At 45.3% G+C, this 20,800-nt stretch overlaps 1 long non-coding RNA gene across 3 annotated transcripts in view; it reads left to right on the forward strand.

The window, feature by feature from the left end:
* Positions 1-18,069, forward strand: part of LOC121036019 (uncharacterized) — a 65,050-nt gene extending 46,981 nt beyond the window's left edge. For 2 of the 3 annotated variants that reach the window (XR_005793188.1, XR_005793189.1), the window contains one exon: positions 16,837-18,069. This is a non-coding gene — a long non-coding RNA (uncharacterized LOC121036019). Of the gene's footprint in view, positions 1-8,050; positions 9,276-16,836 lie in introns of those variants that run through there. The other variant, XR_005793190.1, reaches the window with a different exon arrangement.
* Positions 18,070-20,800: the final 2,731 nt, after the last annotated feature.

A 20,800-nucleotide genomic window follows, 5' to 3' on the forward strand; every position in this document is an offset into this window, starting at 1 on the left:
GACTTTCAAAATAAATAAACAAAATGAAATTGCAGGGCCTCATTTTCAAAAATTATTTAGAATTTCAAGATAAAGATAAGGGAGCATTAAATAAGTGTGGGCCCTTCTCGGTGTGCACCCTTGTGTGATCACACAGGTCACACACCCATGAAACCAGCCCAGATTTAACTTCTCTGATTTCAGTCATCCAACTTGCTACAAATTGGCTTCTCTGAAGTAAGTCCAGTGGGATCACCTCCAGCTGTGAGTAACAGCTATTCCAACAGGGGATATCCCAACAACAGTTATCCCAACAAGCAAGAAAGATTTTACTTTTTCCATGTCACAAGAGATGTCGAGGCAGATAACCCAGGACTTCTGCCCTCTTCCACTTTCTTTAGAACCCAATTTCTCCTCTTGGCACAGGATAGCTGCTGAACCTCAGACAATCATATCCACATTCCAGGCAGGATAAATGAGACATGACAAAGCACAAAGAGCAAAAACCCTCTCTTAAGTATTTGCCTTTTTAATTCACAAGAGAAAACCTTCCCAGAGATTTCTGCCCATATCCCATTGGCCAAAACTGTCACATGGCCACACCTAGCTGCAAGAGAGGCTTGGAATTTGAGTGTCCCACTTTCTAGCCTCTGGGGTTTTGTTTTGTTTTTAAAGTTTATTTATTGTGAGAGAGAGAGGGCAGGGAATGGCAGAGAGAGGATCCCAAGCAGGCTCCATCCTTGTCAGCGCAGAGCCCGATGTGGGGCTCAAACTCACGAACTGTGAGATCATGACCTGAGCCAAAACCAAGAGTCCAACGCTTAACTGACTGAGCCACCCAGATGCCCCTGGACTGTTGATTAAAGCTGTCACAAACCTGCCTAGATCCAAAAGAGGAGCCATACACCCAGTAGGGTAGTAGAGCCAGCATAATTCTCAAAAAATTGTGAGTCAGTTGTTAAACACAGCCATGTTAGACATCGATCATGGTGGGAATATTTACACCATAGGGGCCCCCGACTGGCTTAATCAGTAGAGCATGTGACTCTTGATCTCTGGGTTGTAAGTTTGAACCCCATGTTGGGTGTAGAGATTACTTAGAAATAAATTCTTTTTTTTTTTTAATGTTTATTTCTTTTTGAGAGAGTGTGATCAGGGGAGGGGCAGAGAGAGAGAGGAGCACAGAGGATCTGAAGCAGGCTCTGTGCTGACAGCGGTGAGCCTGATGTGGGCTTGAGCTCACAAACCGTGAGATCGTGACTCTAGCCGAAGTGGGACGCCCAACAGACTGAGCCACCCAGGTGCCCCAGAAATCAAATCTTTCACAAAAAATTTTACACCACAGAAACTGGCAAATACTAGGAATCAGGGCTTCTTTCCTCAGAGAGGAGGCTGTTAAACATGATGCTTCATAGACCTCACCGCTCTATACAAAGGGCATCAAAACGTTTGCAGCCACGCTTTACATCATCCACAGCAAACCAACCTCAGTATCCTCCACATAAACTTCCTTTGGGCCAGCTAACATTTCTCTTTGGCCCACAGAGATAACCTGAGAGATCTTTCCAGATGTTTTCTACAATCCATGACCCACTAGCCTAGTAACTCTATGCAAAACCAAATTCAGATGCTTTTGGCTCAACTTGATCTAAATAAACCCATGCTGGCGCCCAGCATCACCACTTTCTTTTCCAAGCCCTCAAACTGTCAGTTTTGTAACTTATCCTAGAATTTTTTTTTCAAGGGTTCTTTTGGTTTGCAATTTCTGGAAGCTTCCATGTGTTTGTTGAAAATTAGAACAAACTATTTTTTTAAAGCTTTTAATTGTGTAATGCCACACACTACATAAAGGCGCGTAAAGTATAAATATGTACTAATTGATAAATAACTATGCGTCAGACATCCCTGGAACGATTCACCGTAAGTAAGCTGAGTGTTGGAAGAATCCCAGAAGCCCATGATATGTCCTGCCCAAAGAGGAATTCCCTCCTTCCTTGCGGGGAACCACTTTCCTGACTTTTCTGGCTTTCACTCCGCCACTTCTGTACACATTTCTGGCAAGTTTCTGCACATTTTTAAGTCACATAGTTGATCCACTGAACATTCAATGAATGGACCCAGACCGTCTGTGTAATTGGGACACACTTTTGCCCAATGCTGACCTTCTAGTGCTTCTTCCTTTCTCTGTAGTTTCTCCAAGATTAACGAGACCGATTTCACAATTGTAGTTGAAAAATCTCTCAGACAATTTGAGGCCAAAACCTCCTACATCTTTGATGTGCTGTCGTGAGATTTCATCAGTATTCGTCAAGATGTTAGCCTCTCGGGAAATAGGAGATTGAAATTTAAATATGGTTTTTGCTGAGCCGGGTCTAAAGTTTCTTAATCATCTATCAAGTCTATTTTGAGGAAAGAAAAAAACTAATAGTTAACAAATATTAGAATATATATAAAGTATTATAAATAAGCAATGGATAAGATGTTATGCATAGTTACAGATATTGTACAAGGTAGTTTAGATCTGTATTCTAGCACCTGTGTAGCCCTCCAGTTCCCACCCTGTGTTTATGTGCTTCTCAGTTGGGGCTGCTTTGACAAGACTCTCCTAGACTGAACTTCAGGTTCATCTGGGGCTTCTTCTGGACATTGATCTTGACCCCCACCCCCTCCCAGTTTTAGTAAGAGTCCTGCTATGTTACTTTAAAGAGACTCCCCCATCCTTGCTATCTGGTCACTCTTGCTCTCTGATTACGTTTCCCACCCACAACCTTTGAGGTACAGGTCCTTGGATGGCCTTTAGTAGGAATCCTGTCGGGGCCGATTTAACAAGAATCCCCCTACCCTTGATGTCTCCTCTTCCTAAGTTCCCACCCACTGGCCCCCTCACGCTGCTCCTCGACTAAAACTCCCCACCTGTCAGGGTTGAGCCGGCTGTGTCTTCCCTATTGCAATAGTCTTGACACCGACAGCAATCATCCTGAATAAAGTCTTCATGCCATTTTAACCAGAATCAGAATAAGTTTTTCTTGACAGCTTTTTTTTTTTGAGAGAGAGAGAGAGAGAGAGAGAGAGAGAGAGAGAGAGTGTTTGTGTGTGTGTGTGTGTGTGTGTGTGTGTGTGTGTGTGTGAGAAAGAGCAGGGGAAGGGCAGAGACAGCGAGACACAGAATCCGAAGCAGGCTCCAGGCTCTGAGCTGTCAGCACAGAGCCCGACACGGGGCTCGAACCCACAAACCGTGAGATCATCACCTGAGCCAAAGTCGGAGGCTTAACCGACTGAGCCACCCCAGGCGCCCCGTTCTTGACAGGTTCTTAAATCCGGTTATCATACCTGGTGTTTGCTAATCTCTGGTTCTTTTCTTTCCATACGCCAAGCACTGAAATCCCAATTTTTGTTCTTCAGATGCCTCAAGCCCCACTGTTTAAATTTGGTCTTTTGTTTTGTTTTGTTTTGTTTATTCTAATGTTTCTCAGCTCATTTTAGCCAGTCTCATACCTGGAAACCTGCGAGGGCCCAGAAGGAGAGGGAGAGGAACCAGCCTCCCACCCCAGGCCACCCTCTGTCCACTGTGTCCCTGCTCACAGCCTCATTAGGCACGCATGGGCACGCGCACACACGCACGCCCCCCGCCCCGCCATACCCATCTGAATGGCACTTGAGGGATGTCAGCCACCCCAGCACTCTCAGAAGTACCCCCGAGACTGAGTCTCCCAAAGGATTTGGAGAACCTACAGTCATAATCACTTCTGAATTCTATTAAACTGCACAGACCTTGACACGTGCAGGTACGTGAAGAATGAATGTGACTACAACACACGGAGATAGTTCACCAAGCGGTAAAAGAAGGAAAAACGAATTTCTCTCCCTTCCAAACAAGCTTGTGAAATGCTCCACAGTTCACAGCCTGGTAGGGACAGGGGATCCTTCTGCACTGAAACACAGGTCCCAGGGTGAGGAAGGTCTCTAAGATGTGCGCCTGTGACCTGGGGGCCTGCGGGGGGCCTGGCTGAGCCTGATTGATGGTGGAGGGGAGAGCTTAAATCAGTGTGCAGAAGCTGGCTTGCTCCCCATGCCTCCCACCCATCCCCAGCCCGGTTGTCCCTGTACAGTAAAACCTTGGATTGCGAGTAACTTGATCTATTAGTGTTCCACAAGAGGAGCAAACATTTCTAATAAATTTTGACTTGATAAGCGATATCTTGCAAATAAGCCATACAGGATGCCGAATGTCACATGATCACAACTGAGCCAATGGTTCTTGAAATTCACTTTGATACACAAGTGCTTTGGATGACAAGCCTGTTTCCTCAGTGAATTATGCTCTCAAGCCAAGGTTTTACTGTATTCTCCATTGTGTTCCTTTTCTAGGGCAGCTGTAACAAAATGCCACAGACAGGGAGCTTAAACAACATTTATCATCTCATAGTCTAGAGGACAAAGTCCAAGATCAAGATGTCGGCAGGACTGGTTTCTTCGGAGGCCTCTCTCCTTGGCTTACAGATGGCCGCGTCCTCTCTGTGTCCTCCCATGGTCTTTCCCCCAGGTGTCTCTGTGCCTTTCTAGGCCCTGATCTCCTCTTATTAATAAGGACACCAGTCATGTTGGATTAGAGCCCATCCATATAGCTTCATTTTACCTTAATCACCTCTTTAAATGCCCCAGCCCAACTACTGTCACATTCTGAGGTACTGGGGGTTAGTACTCCAACATATGAATGTTGGAGGGGAGGACACACATCAGCTTCTAACATCTGTCTCGGTAGGTGTTGTCACCATTCAAGACCATGAGGCAACAAACACAAGACTCAAAGTTAACCATGTTGTGGACAGTTTGGAGTGGAGTAGGAGTTTGGAAAAGCTGGTTCCTTGAAGACATCAGTGCCCATCTCCCTCCAGACTACTTGTTAAGTGAACAACGAGTGTACCTATGGTTTAGGTCCATTATGCAACGAACTCTCCTGCTTCAGTAGCTCCCTATCCCCTTGGTTATGGAACTGAAACTCCTTAGCAGATCCTTTAGGACTTTCTTTCTGCTCAGTGTCTGGTCTCATCTTCTGTCTCCAGCTTCACCTCCTCCATGCATCCCTTGGGCAGAGTCAATCCTTTTGCTGAGGGCAATTAATCAAGAGAGCTGCAGAGAGAGCAAAAGGCTGAATGTGCATTTCAAGGGCTCGGAGAGGCAGAGGTATGTGTGAAAGGCACAGAGGAGCCACAGCCCTAGAGTAGGAGGAAACTCTGCTAGCAGACAAGCTCATTGGATGGACACAAGCTTCGGCGAAAGAGTAGGAGGTCTTTGAAGAGACACAGGAAGAATGACAGATCACAAGGTTAAGGAGAGATTACTCTTCCTCCCACAAAACAGGAACCACGGCGAATTGGAAGGCGTATGTATTCCCTTCCTGGGGCTACCATAACAAACTACCACCAGCTGGCTGGCTCAAAATACCAAAAATGCCTTCTCTTGAAGTTCTGGAGGCCAGAAGTCCAAAATCAATGTGCCAGTTGACAGAGTTGCTTCATTCCTGGAGGCTCAAGAAAGATTCTAGTCCATGCCTCTGTTTTAGCTTCCGGTGGTTGCCAGAAATCCCTGACATTTCCTGGCTTGTGGTCATGTAATTCCAGTCTGTGCCTCCACTCTCATATGCTCTCTTCCCACCACGTGTCTCTGTCTCTGTGTCTCTTCTTCTCATAAGTACATCAGTCACATTAAGGATCAACCCCACTCTAGTATGACTTCATGTTACTTTACATGTCTCTCTCTTCCTCTCTCTCTCTCTCTCTCTCTCTCTCTCTTTTCTTTTTAAGTAATCTCCACCCCCATGTGGGGTTCAAACTCACAACTCTGAGGTCAAGAGACACATGTTCTACCCACTGAGCCAGCCAGGCACCCCATACATCTTTTTTTTTAATGTTTATTTATTATTTTTGAGAGAGGGAGAGAGAGTGTGAGATGCTGGGGAGGGGCAGAGAGAGATGGGAACAGAGGATCTAAAGCAGGCTCTGTGCTGACAGCATCGAGCCCAGTGTGGGGCTTGAACTCACGAACCATGAGATCACAAGTTGAGCTGAGATCAAGAGTCAGACGCTTAACTAACTGAGCCACCCAGGTGCCCCAAATAAATCTTGATTTCATACACAAATAATGTCACACTCACTGGTACCAGTGCCGTAACCTGTGCGGGTTCCTCCTGAGAGCCACGAGAGAAGGATCGGGTCCAGGTCCCTCTCCCTGGCTTGTAGGTGGCTGTCTCCTCCGTGTCATTTCACACGTCTTCCCTCCATGCGTGCTAGGATTCAGCATGCCCTTTTGTGGGACACGATTGAATGCTGGACAGTTCTTTGGAGTGTTCCTTCCTGCTAAGGGAATGTCCCGAATGGTTGCTGTTGACTGCCTGAGGGCTCTCTGATTGGAGGCAGGGTGGGTGGGGGGAGCTGGGGGGGGGGGATTTTTCATGACACTTTTTTTTTAATGTTTATTTTATTTTTTTTTTTTTTGAGAGACAGACACAGAGTGCGAGAAGGGGAGGGGCAGAGAGGGAGGGAGACACAGAATCTGATGCAGGCTCCAGGCTCCGAGCTGTCAGCACAGAGTCCGACTCGGGGCTCCAACTCATGAACCTTGAGATCATGACCTGAGCTGAAATCAGCAACTTAACCAACTGAGCCACCCAGGCGCCCCAGTGACATTTTAAACAATAGTCTTAAAGATTGGTTGTTTCTTTCTCTGCTATACGGTGAGCTATCTTCTTGTGTCTTAGTCATTTCATTTTTTTTATTCTGTACAGCTCCTGACATCATTCGGAATAGGGTTTCAGTAGAGGTCCATGGAGCTTACTGGGGTTTTTCTGTGTAGTCCCGGCAGCTGGCCTGGTGCCTGGCATTTATAGTAGAGGATGTGGTACATGCTGGGAATTGGGAGGCTAGACTTTCAGTGGGACAGATGGAGTTCAAATCCCAGCTTTGTCTTATTTTGGCTCTATGGCCCTGGATTAACCCTCTAAGCTCACCGTAGAGTGGGCTCCATAAGAGCACCCCAGGTGGTTGTTATAAGGATAAAAGGATGTAATGCAGATGTAATGTTCAGGGCAGTGCCTGGCTCGTGACACATCGTGACACATGTTTAACAAGTGCACACATGCAAATGTATTCACTTGAACTGTGTGGAATCACAGTGTCCCCACTCCTGAAATGCATTTACCTTTCAACATTTCAGTGTGGACCATAGAACTTGGGGGCAGTGCCTGCATTTTCCTTTGGCGAGTCCAGCGCTCACATACTTGCCCAGCCTTAGCGTGCACTAGATAACCCTCCACCACCGCCCAGCCCCCTCCCCGTGGCGTGGCTGGCAGCAGGAAAGGCAGAGGAAATGCCTGGGCCTCGCTCATCTGAATGCAGCAGTCATCTGGATGCAACAGTTCATTTCCATGGTTACGAACTTCGCTTTGGTTTGTTTGATCTTGGACTCCAGGTCTGGGTTAGTGCGTGTGTTTCACAACTCGACTTGGAGAGAAAAAATATCAGAGGAAGAGCTACTTGGCCGGAGATACACCTTGTTTGAGACACACCATCAAGGGAGTAGGTGGGGTCTTGTCTGCCTAACAGCCCCAAGAGAGGGTGGAGAACGTTTGCTCCTAGCGTCCTTGGCAGATCAGTGCACAGAGAAATGATGTGATGCTGGGGCAGGATTCCACCTGCTGAGGCAAACTGAGGGGCTAGGGAGGGAGCAGGGAAAGTTCTTTCCATTCTCAACCTGGACACCCCCACTTTGCAGGATCTGATGGACCTGGGTTGACAGAGAGCCTGCAGAATAATTTTAGGGTCAGCCCTGGGTCAAAGTGGATTTGGGGTCCCAAAAGACAAGAGAATGAAGCCAGGGGCAGAGGGGCTTGATTTCACATAAAGCTGGCTTGAGACCCGCGAAACAGACCTAAAAAGACCCTCACCTGCCACCTCTGGGTGGAAGACAGTGGTTGGAGCTTGCGGAGGAGGGTCTTTGCTCCTCTGAGTTGACTCTGAGATTTCCTCGGAGTGTGGGGCCGGGGTGGGTGGGGCAAAGGAGATGGATGGGGCAAATACAACTACTAGATTACAATCCTTTCATTTTCAATAATGAAGATGAGAGTTACCGTTTGTGAGATTTGCTGTATGTCAGGCCCCAGATTAGGTGATTTCCATGTTATCTCTGATCCTTATAACTCTGAAGGTGGACCGCCTGGGTCCATTTATCCACGACCGCATAAGAAACCAACCCCAACACAGCAACACGAAACTAGTCATTTATTAACTCAGAGACTCTCTGGGGTGGGATTTGGGAAGAGCATCCAGGTGACTGCTTATCTCTGTTCCGTGATGACTGGGGCCTTAGCTGCTGTGTTCCAGCACCAGTTCTCCCACTCCAACTGCCACCAATCATGTCCTTTTATAATAAATCAGCAAAACAAGTAAAGTTTTTTTTTCCCCCGGCTTCTGTGAGTTCACCTAGAAAATTGCCAAACCGGAGGTGGGGGTGAGGGCAGTATGGGAACCTCACATCTATAGTCAGCCGGGCAGAAGTATGAGTAGTCTGGACTTGCCGTTCACAGCTGGCATCCGAAGCGGGACTGAGCCCTTTCACTGTGGGTAGATGACGTCAGCCCTTTAGCTGCATGCATAGTATCAGCAAGGGATTGAATTGTTGGACACCCAGGTGGCAGAGAATTGGTTGTCGGTGTAGAAGAAAAAAAACTCCACATGGTCTCCCATAAGCTTCTACGTGCCAACTCTGAGTTCTAAACCCAATCTACCTTGATTCAAGGCTCTCCTCTGTCCACAACATTGCATCTCGATACCAAAATCTCCAAAGCTTTGGGTTCCCTTTGCGTATCACCTTCTCTTGCCATCTGACCGTCATCTGACCGTATCACGATCCCTTTGATTCTCTTTTATCATCCATGAAGCCATTTGTTCTCAGATTTCATTTCTGCCTGGAAACAAGGGACAGACATGTCCCTGTGCACAATGCATTCCCTTCGGGGTCCCAGGCCACAGGCATAGATGAGGGAGCTCTGGGGACAAGACACAGAGCTGACACTGACACCCCTCCCCTTCATTTTCTCACAGGAGACAGGTGCAGACAGGGAGCTCACTATTGGGATAACACTGCTGTCCGCTTTAAAACACATAAGAAGTGAATCCTTTGCCACGTCGGGTACTTAAATATTTTTCCTTATAATCAACGAGCAGCCAGCTTTGCCACTGGATGAGGCACTGTGGTTTGAGTTCACAGCTTAAGACACTTGGCTGTGGTGGACCCACCAGGTCAGTAGTTACATTTTCTTGTATAAATGCAATTTGCAACCATCCCCATATTGGTGGTTTTATCGTTCACACATCTTACATATTTCCCTCTTGAAGACCTGAGGATCTTTTATCATGTACAATATGCCTCTAACTTCCTTGCTTTCACCAAATTTCAGCCTAGCATCCCTGTCCCCTCCTGACTGAGTCATCCCTTTGTCCTATATCACTTGAAATCTCTACATCCTCTTTTATTGATTTGAACCTGTTTATTCACATCTTCCGAGGCTAAAAGCCTCCTCAGTAGGCTCCTAATGTGTAAGAGATTATCAGAAATGTGCTGTCTCAGCTGCAGTGAACCAACTCAGGAGACACAATGCCGCCCACAGCACTGATGGGTGCATTTCAGGAACCTGCCATTAGCTTTTAAGCTTCAACATCTTCCCCAGGGCAACCTGGCAGTGCAAATGGGAAAATACAGTCAATTGTTCCAAAGGGGTTTCTATTAAGATTTCCCAATATCCCATTTCTCTTGTGCAGTAGAGAGCGGACGGGCTGGGAAACACACTACCTGGGGTTAGGAGCCTAGCTTCTCTACTTACTGGCTCTATGACCTTGGGCACAGAGTTTAACCCCTCTGTGCCATAATGTTACCTACCTTGGAGGATAGTTGTGGGGGAGGGGGTTTGCAGGACATAAGACAGGTAAAGAACTTAGCACGTAGAGCCTTTAAAAAATGTTAGCTATTATTTTTCCCATTTAATGGTAGAAGTGAGCTAGTTTCCTGTTGGAAGAGAAAAGAGGTAGAGAAGCAAAGAGGAAGGGAGGGGCTGGAGTAAGGGGACAACTGGGGAGGTCATGGGGCTGGGATGACCGTCTGGAGGATTTGCCCATAGATATCAAGCAGCGCTATCCCAGAGACATTCAGTGCAATCCACAAATGTGAGCCACAAATGCTAGCTGCATATGGAATTTTAACTTTTCAAGTAGCCACACTAAAAAAGAGATAGGGGTCATCAATTTTAGTAATGCATGCTACATGCAATTTATTTAACCCGGTATTATAACCAAATTTATAACGAGATACATTACTTATTTTTTAAAAAAATGTTTGTTTGTTTGTTTGTTTGTTTGTTTGTCTATAGAAAGCGTGAGCAGGAGAGGAGCAGAGAGAGAGAGAGGGAGACAGAATCTGAAGCAGGCTCCATGCTGTCAGCACAGAGCCCAACACGAGGCACGATCTCACCAACCATGAGATCATGAACCGAGCTGAAACCAAGAGTTGGTTGCTTAACTGACTGAGTACCTAGGCACCCTGAGATACATATTTTAAATGTTTATTTATTTTTGAGAGAGAGAGAGAGAGAGAGAGAGAGCGTGAGCAGAGGAGGGGCAGAGAGAGGAGACAGGATCCCAAGCAGGTTTCGCCGGCTGTCAGAGCAGAACTGGACACAGAGCTTGATCCCGTGAACTGCTAGATCATGACCTGAGCTGAAATCAAGAGTCGGATGTTTAACCGACTGACCTGCCCAGGCGCCCCTATAATGAGATGTTTTATATAACTCGGTATTTCACGAAATATACCGACCAATGCACAGAATCAATCTAAAAATATGAATGTGATCTTTTCATATTCTTTTTTCATACTGAGTCTTTGAAACCCAGTTTGCATTTTGTGCTTATAGCACTTTTTTTTTTCTCTATGGTGGTATGATAGTTTATTTGCATATTTTAAGCTGCTTCAGTTATTTTGCCATTATGAATAGTGAACATATGGACATCCTTGCACATAAATCGGTCTGTTAATTTCCTCAGAAGTGAAATTTCCATGTCAAAGAGTAGAACATTTTTAGACTCTTTTAGACTCTTGATCTATTTTGCAAGTTGCTTTCTAGGGATTTTTCCCTGTTTACATTCCCATCAGCTGTGTATGACTTCCATCAAAAACAAAAGTTTGTTAGCTTGAATCATAATAAACAGTGTTTTAAACTTCCCTTCATTTAACTTTTTAAACTTTTAATGGCAGTTTTAATTTGCTTTCCTTTGATTACTTGTAGGAGAGAACACTTTAATGTTTATTAGCCATCTGTATTTCCTCTGGGACTTGTTCATTCTACTACTGGGGCATTAGAACACCATCAATTTTTTGTGTACTTTATATGTGATCTTTATTGATCTTTATTTCCCATTTTTATGTGGTTTTAAATTGTATTTATACCTATAATTTTATAAAAGCTGAAGCTTTTTACAAACTAGCAACTGGTGGACATTTAAGTCCTAGAGATCTAATGCACAACATAGGGATTATAAACAGTATTATATTATAAACTTCAAAGTGGCTAAGAGACTAGATCTTAATTGTTCCCACCACAGAAAGGAAATTATAATTATGTGATATGATAGATGTGTTAGCTGATCCTACGGTGGTAACCATATTGCAATATGTATAATGAATGTGTCAAACCAGTAGGGTGTTAACTACATTTCAATAAAAATGTTTTTTGTTTGTTTGTTTTAAAAGAGAATGTTTCTAAAAGTACCTACCTTGGGGCACCTGGGTGACTCAGTCAGTTAAGCCTCCGACTTCGGCTCAGGTCATGGTCTCGTGGTTCATGGGTGCGAGCCCCACGTCGGGCTCTGTGCTGACAGCTCACAGCCTGGAGCCTGCTTCAGATTCTGTGTCTCCCTCTCTCTCTGCCCTCCCCTGCTCGTCCTCTCTCTCTCTCTTTCTCTCAAAAGTGAATAAACATTAAAAAAATTTTTTTTAATGAATAAACATTAAAATTAAACAAAATAAAAGTACCTACCTAGCCTGAAGGTCATTTCTTTTTGATTTTTAAATTAGTATTTGTCAAAAGATATCTCAGTAAAAATGTGGGGTTTTTTGTCTTTCTTTCTTTTTTTGTTTAAGAGAGGATATTTCTAAAGGTACCTACCCAGCATGAAGGTACTGGGTTTCTTTTCCTTTTTAAAATTAATATTTGTCAAAAAAAAAAAAGCTAAGTCTTTTAATTTTTTGTAGTCAAATCTGTCCTTCTCTTTGCGATTTCTTCTGTTGCTCATGCTCAAAAGTCACCTGGTTTCCTGTAGATGCTTCTGCTTTTAACTCTTAATCCTTCAGGAGTTTATTTTGATAAGTGAGATCCAAGACTGACACCTATTCCGTTACCCACCCACGATGGCCTTACCCTTATGGCACATCTTCATTCAGGCCAGCCACATTGCAAGTGCTCCATGGCCACATGTGGCCAGTGGCTGCCATACTGGATAGTATAAGGCTAAAGATCAAGACATTCATTCTCATTTCGCTGAGTATTTGCCATGGATTTGCAAGCACCACATAGAATATTTTTAGCAGCTGTTAACAAATTGCAGCTCTAGGCAGCAACCATCCGGCTGGCTGCTGCCGCTGTTTTCGTATCCGGTATTTGTCCCCTGTCATGACGTCGCCTGATTTCTTTTAAGGTGTTGGAGCATTTCTTTTAGCTTCCCACTTGAGGGCTGATATTTAAGGGCCTGTTTTGGTTCCATCCTTCGTTTTGAATTCATGTAACCCATGGCAACAGTAAGGTTCCTGAAGCCGACTGCTGTGTTCGGTTCCTACAGCACTGAATTAAGAGTCTGAAAAAAAGCAGTCGGCAGCAGCAAGGAAGAGGGGCCGCAGAGCCGCAGGGAGACGTTGCTTTGGCAAACTCGGTGGCACTGGTGGCCACACACCCTCCAAAGGGGCACGTGAGTCCTCCTCAGAGCCTTTGTTAGTGGGGTGAAGTCCTGAGAGCAGAGTTACACTGAGGCCAGGATCTGGGGGTTGAATCCACATGAGTCGCTTGGCTGCAAATGGAGAAGCAGTGTTTCCACAGCCACAGCCTGCGTCACCCACCTGGGTCAGTCTCTCAAAAACCGAGTTCTTGGGGCACCTGGCTGGCTCTGTTGGGAGAGCATGAAACTCTTGATCTCCGGGGTCGTGCATTCGAGTCTTTCCCTCTCTTTGTCTCTCTCAAAACAAACAAACAAACAAACAAACAAACAAATTAGTTAATTAACTAACTAACTAACTACAAAAAAAAGATTTTTGTATTCTTAAGTAATCTCTAACTCCCAGTGTGGGGCTCAGACTTACAACCCTAAGATCAAGAGTTGCACGGTCTCCCAACTGAGCCAGCCAGCCGCCTTCCCACCCTGCCTTTCTTAAACAGTTCATCCTCCAAGCCAGCCCATTTAATTCTGGACAGTTTCCTTGTTAGTAAATGCTCTGTTACAGCAAGGAAAAATCTGATTTCTGTTTTATCTCTCGATGCATTGGTTGGGTTTCTATTTCAGCTATAAAATATTTTTAATAGAATATTGTGGGTTTTTTTAAGTTTATTTATTTTGAAAGAAAAAGAGAGAGGCAGAGAGAGAGGGAGAGAGACTCCCAAGCAGGGTCTGCACAATCAACCCAGAGCCCAACACAGGGCTCAGTCCCACAAACCATGAGATCATGACCTGAGCCAAAATCAAGACTTGGATGCTTCACCAACTGAGCCATCCAGGCTCCCCACTAGTATATTGTTTTTATTTTAGGGACCCAATATTGTCTTCTTACTTCTCTGAAAAAAAAAGTAATTATGGATTTAAAATTTTTTGTTATTCTGTTCTCTGGTTTGTCTCTGTTGCCTTCCAAACTTCAAAACACATCTGTTTGGTTTTGGTCTTTGCTTTCATATTGGACAGCAACTAATTGTGGTCATGTGACAGTGCTGGCCAGTGAGCCACAAAGGAAAGCAGCTAAGAACTGCTAGGGAAGCTTTTCCTCTCTTGGTAAGAGGGCAGTGTGACCTGTCCACTTCTTCTCATCTTCTTGCTTTGAGTTTAGATGAGATGCCTGAAGCCAGAGAAGCCATAAGGTGGTAGTTCTCAAAACTGTGGGGACCCCTGGGGATCCTCAAGAACTTTCAGGGGGGTCATCACAACTATTTTTTTTAATAAAAATTTGTTAAGTTTATTTATTCATTTTGAGGGAGAGAAAGCACAGGTGGGGAAGGCAGAGACAGAGAGGGTCAGAGAGAATCCCAAGGAGGCTCCGTGCAGAGCTCAACGTGGGGCTCAAACCCATGAGTGGCAAGTTCAAGACCTGAACTGAAGTCGGACGCTCGACGGACTGAGCCACCCAGGTGGCCCAAAACTAGTTTAGCAATAATAGTAAGACTGTGTACAGTCACAGCTCACCCCCCTGGAGTCTGTCTTTCCCTCGTGGCCTCGTCCGCTTTGTTTCCTATCACTCACGTCATGCTAACGACACGAATGTCTCTAATGACACGACCAGAGGATGATGCAGAGTCTTCTCCTCTGGCTTTGGTGAACTTCATTCAGCAAAGCCCACCCTACACTGGCTTCAGTTGGGTGGATGCGGGGAATCACCCTGTTGATGGGTTTGGTACAGATGGATGTTGTAGTAAACTGAACATTCTAGGCCTTTTTCGTGAGATCAGCTATTTTTGTACACTTGGTATTCCGAACCTGTGGGCCAGACTTTACTTTATCCTGATGAAATTTCAAATGTTAGATTTCATCCATTATTCCAGCCTGTCAAGATATTTTCCAATCTTAATTCAATCGCCTGGGATGGCGTTGATCCATCTGAGCTCCTGATAAGCCGCCATCACAGCCCGCAAGCACTAACGGTACCAGACCGAAACGGACGTGCTCTGTGGCCGGCAGGCTGGTGCCCACAACCACTGCTCTGTTCAGATAAAGACAGAACGGATGGCGGAAGGGGGCCTAATCAAGGATTTGGTATTTAAAGGATAAAGTCTCTGATCCTTTTTTCTTGCACTTCTGGCTTTCAGTTCAAGGACTCCGTTTCTGGACCTTTTCCCCAAAGTGTGTGGACCAGAGATGGGAGTTCTATTTTTTTTTTTTAATGTTTATTTATTCTTGAGAGAGAGAGAGAGAGAGAGACAGAGTGTGAGCAGGCTCCAGGCTCTGAGATGTCAGCACAGAGCCCGATGCAGGGCTCAAACTCCCGAACCGGGAGATCATGACCTGAGCCAAAGTCAGACGCTTAACCGACTGAGCCACTCAGACACCACCCCCCCCACCCCACCCCCCCCGCCAGAGATGGGAGTTCTAAAGGAAAGTTTCCAATGCAAGTTTCTGAGAGGGCCCAGATATATTAAACATAGAAGTAGTGGCTTTCAGGACACCTGGATGGCTCAGTTGGTTAGGCGTCTGCCTCTTGATTTCTGCTCAGGTCATGACCTCCCAGTTCATGGGTTCGAGCCCCGTATTGGGCTCTGTGCTGACAGCCCAGAGCCTGCTTGGGATTCTCTCTCTCCCTCTCCCTCTGCTCCTTCCCAGCTTGTGCGCACACATTCCCTCACGTGCTCTCTCTTTATCTCTCAAAAATAAATATTAAAGAAGAGAGAGGTAGTGGCTTTCTGGTCACTCTTTTTGACTTCCTTTTCTACCCCTAGAGTCACAAGAAACATGACCAGGATGGTAGACTTTTCTTTTCTTTTTTTGTTTTTAATTGTTTTTTAATGTTTATTCTTTGAGAGAGTGAGAGACGGTGTGAGTGGGGGAGGGACAGAGAGAGAGGGACACACAGAATCCAAAGCAGGCTCCAGGCTCTGAGCTGTCAACACACAGCCTGACGAGGGGCTCGAACCCACAGACTGTGAGAACATGACCTGAGCCGAAGTCGGACGCTCAATGGACTGGGCTGCCCAGGTGCCCCGGGATGGTAGGCTTTTTGAGCTGCATTAGGCAGTGTACCAGAAATCAGCCACCTTAATTGTCCAAGTAGAGAAACTGAGGGGTCAGTGAAATCGAGTTCCTGGCCAGGTTTGCCCTGGGACAGGGCGATGGAGCCAGGACAGGAACCCCCATCCCTTTGCTCCACACTGAGCCATCTCAGTCAGTTGACCATGATCATGTTGCTGCTGCCACTTCCTAGAGAATTCGTGTGCATCCAGAATCTGGGAGGAAACATTAGTCTCTTCTGAAAATATGCAAGAATAGGGCACCTGGGTGACTCAGTCGAGTAAGCCTCCAACTTCGGCTCAGGTCATGATCTCATGGTTTGTGGGTTCAGGCCCCACGTCGGGCTCTGTGCTGACAGCTCAGAGCCTGGAGCCTGCTTCGGATTCTGTGTCTCCCTCTCTCTCTGCCCCTCCCCTGCTTGTGCTCTCTCTCGTTCTCAAAAATAAATACATAAACTTAAAACATATTTTTAAAAATAACGCAAGGATAGATTATGACATAGAATGCAAAAATCACTTGGATTTTCAAGATGCAACAGGAGGATTCCAAGAAACGTGCATTTGCTAGTTGCTTGGGCCTGAGATGCCAAATCTCCCCAACAACACAAAAATAGATTCTTTTACCTCATGAAACAGTCTTGAAGCAGAGAAGTAAGACTTCAAATAGACATAATGAATGTAACAGCACGGTTTATAGAGACGTGTCAAAGGGAAGTACGTGGGGGGCATAGCATTGTTTCCCTCATACTATATTTATTATGATTATGATTATGATTATTAGCTCTATAGAGAGTGTGATCAGTGCACAGAACATAAAAAAAAAAAATGCTTTCTTCCAGGTAAGAAGCTTTGTAAGGTGACCAGTATGCCACTGAGTCCTGTCTGTGATACACAGCTTCATTCATTTTACTTTATGAGGACGTCATTGGTCAGTTCTTGCAAAATTCCAAGGAGGCAGAAAGGCTGCTTGACTGAGACTCATTTCCCCTGGCTGTGGACTGACTTTATTATCTATAATTAATGGTGAGTAACTCGGTAGATGGTATCCCTTTGTAAGCATGAATTTCTAACCAAAGAACATCTTTCAGCTCCGATCATTGTTCAATTGAATGTTGCCATGGGACTACAGCTATTTATTCCCGCACAGTGTTTTTCCAGAGAACTGTGATGTGGCTCTGGTGACAGAGTGTATGTTTCATAGCTACGCAATCCTTTTCTTTTTTCCTCTCTCTCTCTTATTTAACGAAGAGAAACAAAAGACCCTCACCATATGTGTAACATTTCCCATGAATACGTTAGAATGTCAGAAGGGAGACCGATGCCGGAAGATCCTGGCAGGGTAGAGGCCCCTCCTGACCGTTTCACTTCTGTTTTCATCTGGTGATGTGCTAGAAAGTAGATTTGACATGAAGAACCGAAGATCATCCAGAAATTGCTGAACACCCCGATCGTGCGCATCAGCGGTTCCAAACAGATACATCCTGGAATAATAAGCCCATGGGTTTTAGAGTAAATACGTTCCCTTTCTCCTCCTCAGTCAGGACCCTGGTGCCCGTCTATTTCACAATACAGATGTGCGTAGGGAACAGCTGTTGGGTTTGCCTGCCTTTTATTCATCCTGTCTTTTTCAGCTAAAACACTTCAGTTTTCTTTTGGGGATCCACCCCTCTCCGGGGGTGACAGTCAAAGTGTATAACAACTGGAATGACATGGGTATTACCACACCCACACAATCGGAATGGATGCTGACTGTGACACCTGCTGAACCCAGATTCGCTCATCAGTTACTATTTTGATGAGTCCTGACATCAAGATGCCCTGATCTTCCTTCTCTAAGGGCCAAGCATGGACCGAGCTAAGCCAAACAGACCCTCTGCCCTGAGAATTTGCATGCTGACAGGCAACACACACAAGGGCCGAAAACATGTGGCACAGGTGGGTCCCAAACGTGTTGCCTGGAAATGCCAGCTTCTCATGTACCCTGCTTCCTGTCCTTTCCAAGACCTCATTGTTCAGCTTTTCCTTTGTTCTATAAACTATATCCATTCAATAAATTTTATTTATTGACTTACTTATGTACTTCTTATTTATTGCTTATATTGCACCCAGAATTCATTTCTGTTGCTTACCACCAAGGCACTCTAAGACAGTTATTCAGAAAGTAAGATATTAAAGCAAATTTTCTGCAGTGGGAATCCTGTTTCCCTGGGTCATTTTGTTATAAAATTGTAACAACGATCCTGTGGAAGGAAAAAAGCCTTCAAGAGAATAAGTAGGAAGTACGATAAAAATATAATTAAGAAAAGCAGGATCGTCGCGGGGGTGCGGGCAGGGGGAGCATGGGAGGCCTTAGTTTACTCCCTGGTGTGGCACAGGGCTTGACCAGGTGCATCAGTAACACTAAACTTTCCATGAGTTGCTATTTCTACTTGTTTTGTTTGTTTGGTTTGTTTTTTGGTTTTTTTGTTTGTAATTTCTTTAAAGTGGCTTTCTACTTCTAGGGGCACCTGACTGGCTCGGTCAGTGGAGCGTGCAACTCTCGATTTAAGGGTTTTGAGTTTGAGCCCCACGTTGAATGTAGAGATTACTTTTAAAAATTAAATTAATTTTTTAAATCTTTAAAAAATAATAATAGTAAGGGCACCTAGGTGGCTCAGTCGGTAAGCAGCCGACTCTTGATTTCTGCTCAGGTCACGATCTCGTGGTTCGTGGGTTCAAGCCTTGCATCACGCTTTGGGCCTGCTTGGGATTCTCTTTCCCTTGCTCTCTGCCCCTCCCCCACTTGTCTGCATGTGAATGTGCTGGCTCTGTCTCAAAATAAATAAATAAACTTAAAAAAATAATAAAGTAGCCTTCCTTTTCTTTTTAAGTTTTTTCGTATATTTTGAGAGAAGGAGAGAGAGAGCGAGCGAGCAGGGTAGGGGCAGAGAGAGAGGGAGAGAAAGTCATACACAGGCTCCGCACTGTCAGCACAGAGCCAGATGGGGGGCTTGAACCCATGACCACAAGGTCGTAACCTGAGTCGAAATCAAAAGTCGAATGTTTAACCGACTGAGCCACCCAGGCGCCCCAGTAAAGTATGTTTCTCAGCTCTTAGTCACTAGATTAAATCTTCCAGGACATGTTTGTTGCACTCTGAGGCACATACGATCACCTGGAGGACCTCATAAGAATGCAGTCTGATTCTCCATTTCCAGCAAGCTCCCAGCGATGCCAGGACTGCTGGCCCAAGGACCACACTTGGAGCATCAAGGATCCAGGTTACAAGATTCCTTTCCAGCCCAGGTTTCCCAGATTCCCCACTTAGGGGTTGCTGACCACCTCCCTTTGTGTGTGCAGATAACACTTGCCATACCACCCCTAGGCAGCAGGTGTCACCAACGCACTCTAAGAGTCCCCGCTGGACTGATTTCCTTGGGGACCCATTGATAGGTTCTGAAAGGACGCGAGCCAAGTAACTTTCACAATCTCCAAAGTAAGCCTGTTCCATAGCATCTAGTTATAATTTGAACCCGCAAGCAAAACGACCAATGAGGGGGATTCTCGGTAAGTGTTTCTGTAACCGTTTTTATTTCTGATGTTCAAATCATCTGTTCGAGCCTCACTGTGGAAATCTGGCTCTTGGCGCTTGTAAGGGGGAAGTCAGAGGTGCTTTAGCGAGGCTCGCAGCAGCTTGATTTTTAGAGGGCTCTCTCATGCATTATCTTATTGCTAGAAGAACCTTCATAATTCACAGATTGGAAAAATAAAGGCACAGAGGGGAGAATGTAGTGACCTGTCCAGCGCAGCAAAGATAGTGAGGGACAGAAATGAGATTCAAACTTGAAGTTCTGAATCCCTCCATCTTTTTTTTTAATGTTTATTTTTATTTTTGAGAGAGGGGAAGAGACAGAGGGTGAGTGGGGGAGGGGCAGAGAGAGAGGGAGACACAGAATCCGAAGCAGGCTCCAGGCTCTGAGCTGTCAGCACAGAGCCCGAAGTGGGGCTCGAACTCACAAACCATGAGACCATGACCTGAGCTGAAGTTGGAAGCTTAACTGACTGAGCCACCCAGGCGCCCCCTTAATCCCTCCCTCCTCCCTCTTTACCCTACTGTGGATGGACAAGCAAAAAGACTACCAGGGTTCTCTTCTGTATTAAACCTTATTTGTTTGTTTGTTTGTTTGTTTGTTTTCAACAAGATTGAAAGTTAGCTAATGTTTATCAGGAATCAGAACCCATAGTTCTGGACATAAATTCTCCCCAAATACAATGATGCACTTTGAATACCATTATCTGAGATTGCAAGGTTTCTATAAACATTGTATTTATTTGCTATAACCAAGGAGTCCCTGGCCCACATATTGTCACAGAGCTCCTTTTGAAAAATTTGAGGGGAGGTTGGACATTAGCAAAGAGGTAACATTTTGAGTAAATTCAAATTACGCCTGAGAGGAGAGGAGAGGAGTTGATGTCTCTCATCCTGGGGGTTGCAGCCACAGTAAACTGTGAGGGCTACTCCCGACCCTTCCCCATCACCCCCCCACCATGTGGCACAGAGTCCTTGCTGTCACTGGTCTGGCTAAGTGGAGCAGATTCTAGAGCACCAAATCTCAGGATAGGAAGCACCCCTATGGGTGATTGCTAAAGGCCTCCACCCCCAGCTCCAGGAACCTCAAGATCATAATTGAGCATTTTGCAAAAATGGTTTCTGTGGGACGTTAATATGGAGAATTAGGGAAAAAATGTTTCCATGGTCAAGCAAATTTGAGCAACCCTTTCTTTCTTTCTTTCTTTCTTTCTTTCTTTCTTTCTTTCTTTCTT

This window comes from Herpailurus yagouaroundi, unplaced genomic scaffold (genome assembly GCF_014898765.1).
Source record: "Herpailurus yagouaroundi ecotype Mexico unplaced genomic scaffold, PumYag 162, whole genome shotgun sequence".
Taxonomy (NCBI): Eukaryota; Metazoa; Chordata; class Mammalia; order Carnivora; family Felidae; genus Herpailurus; species Herpailurus yagouaroundi.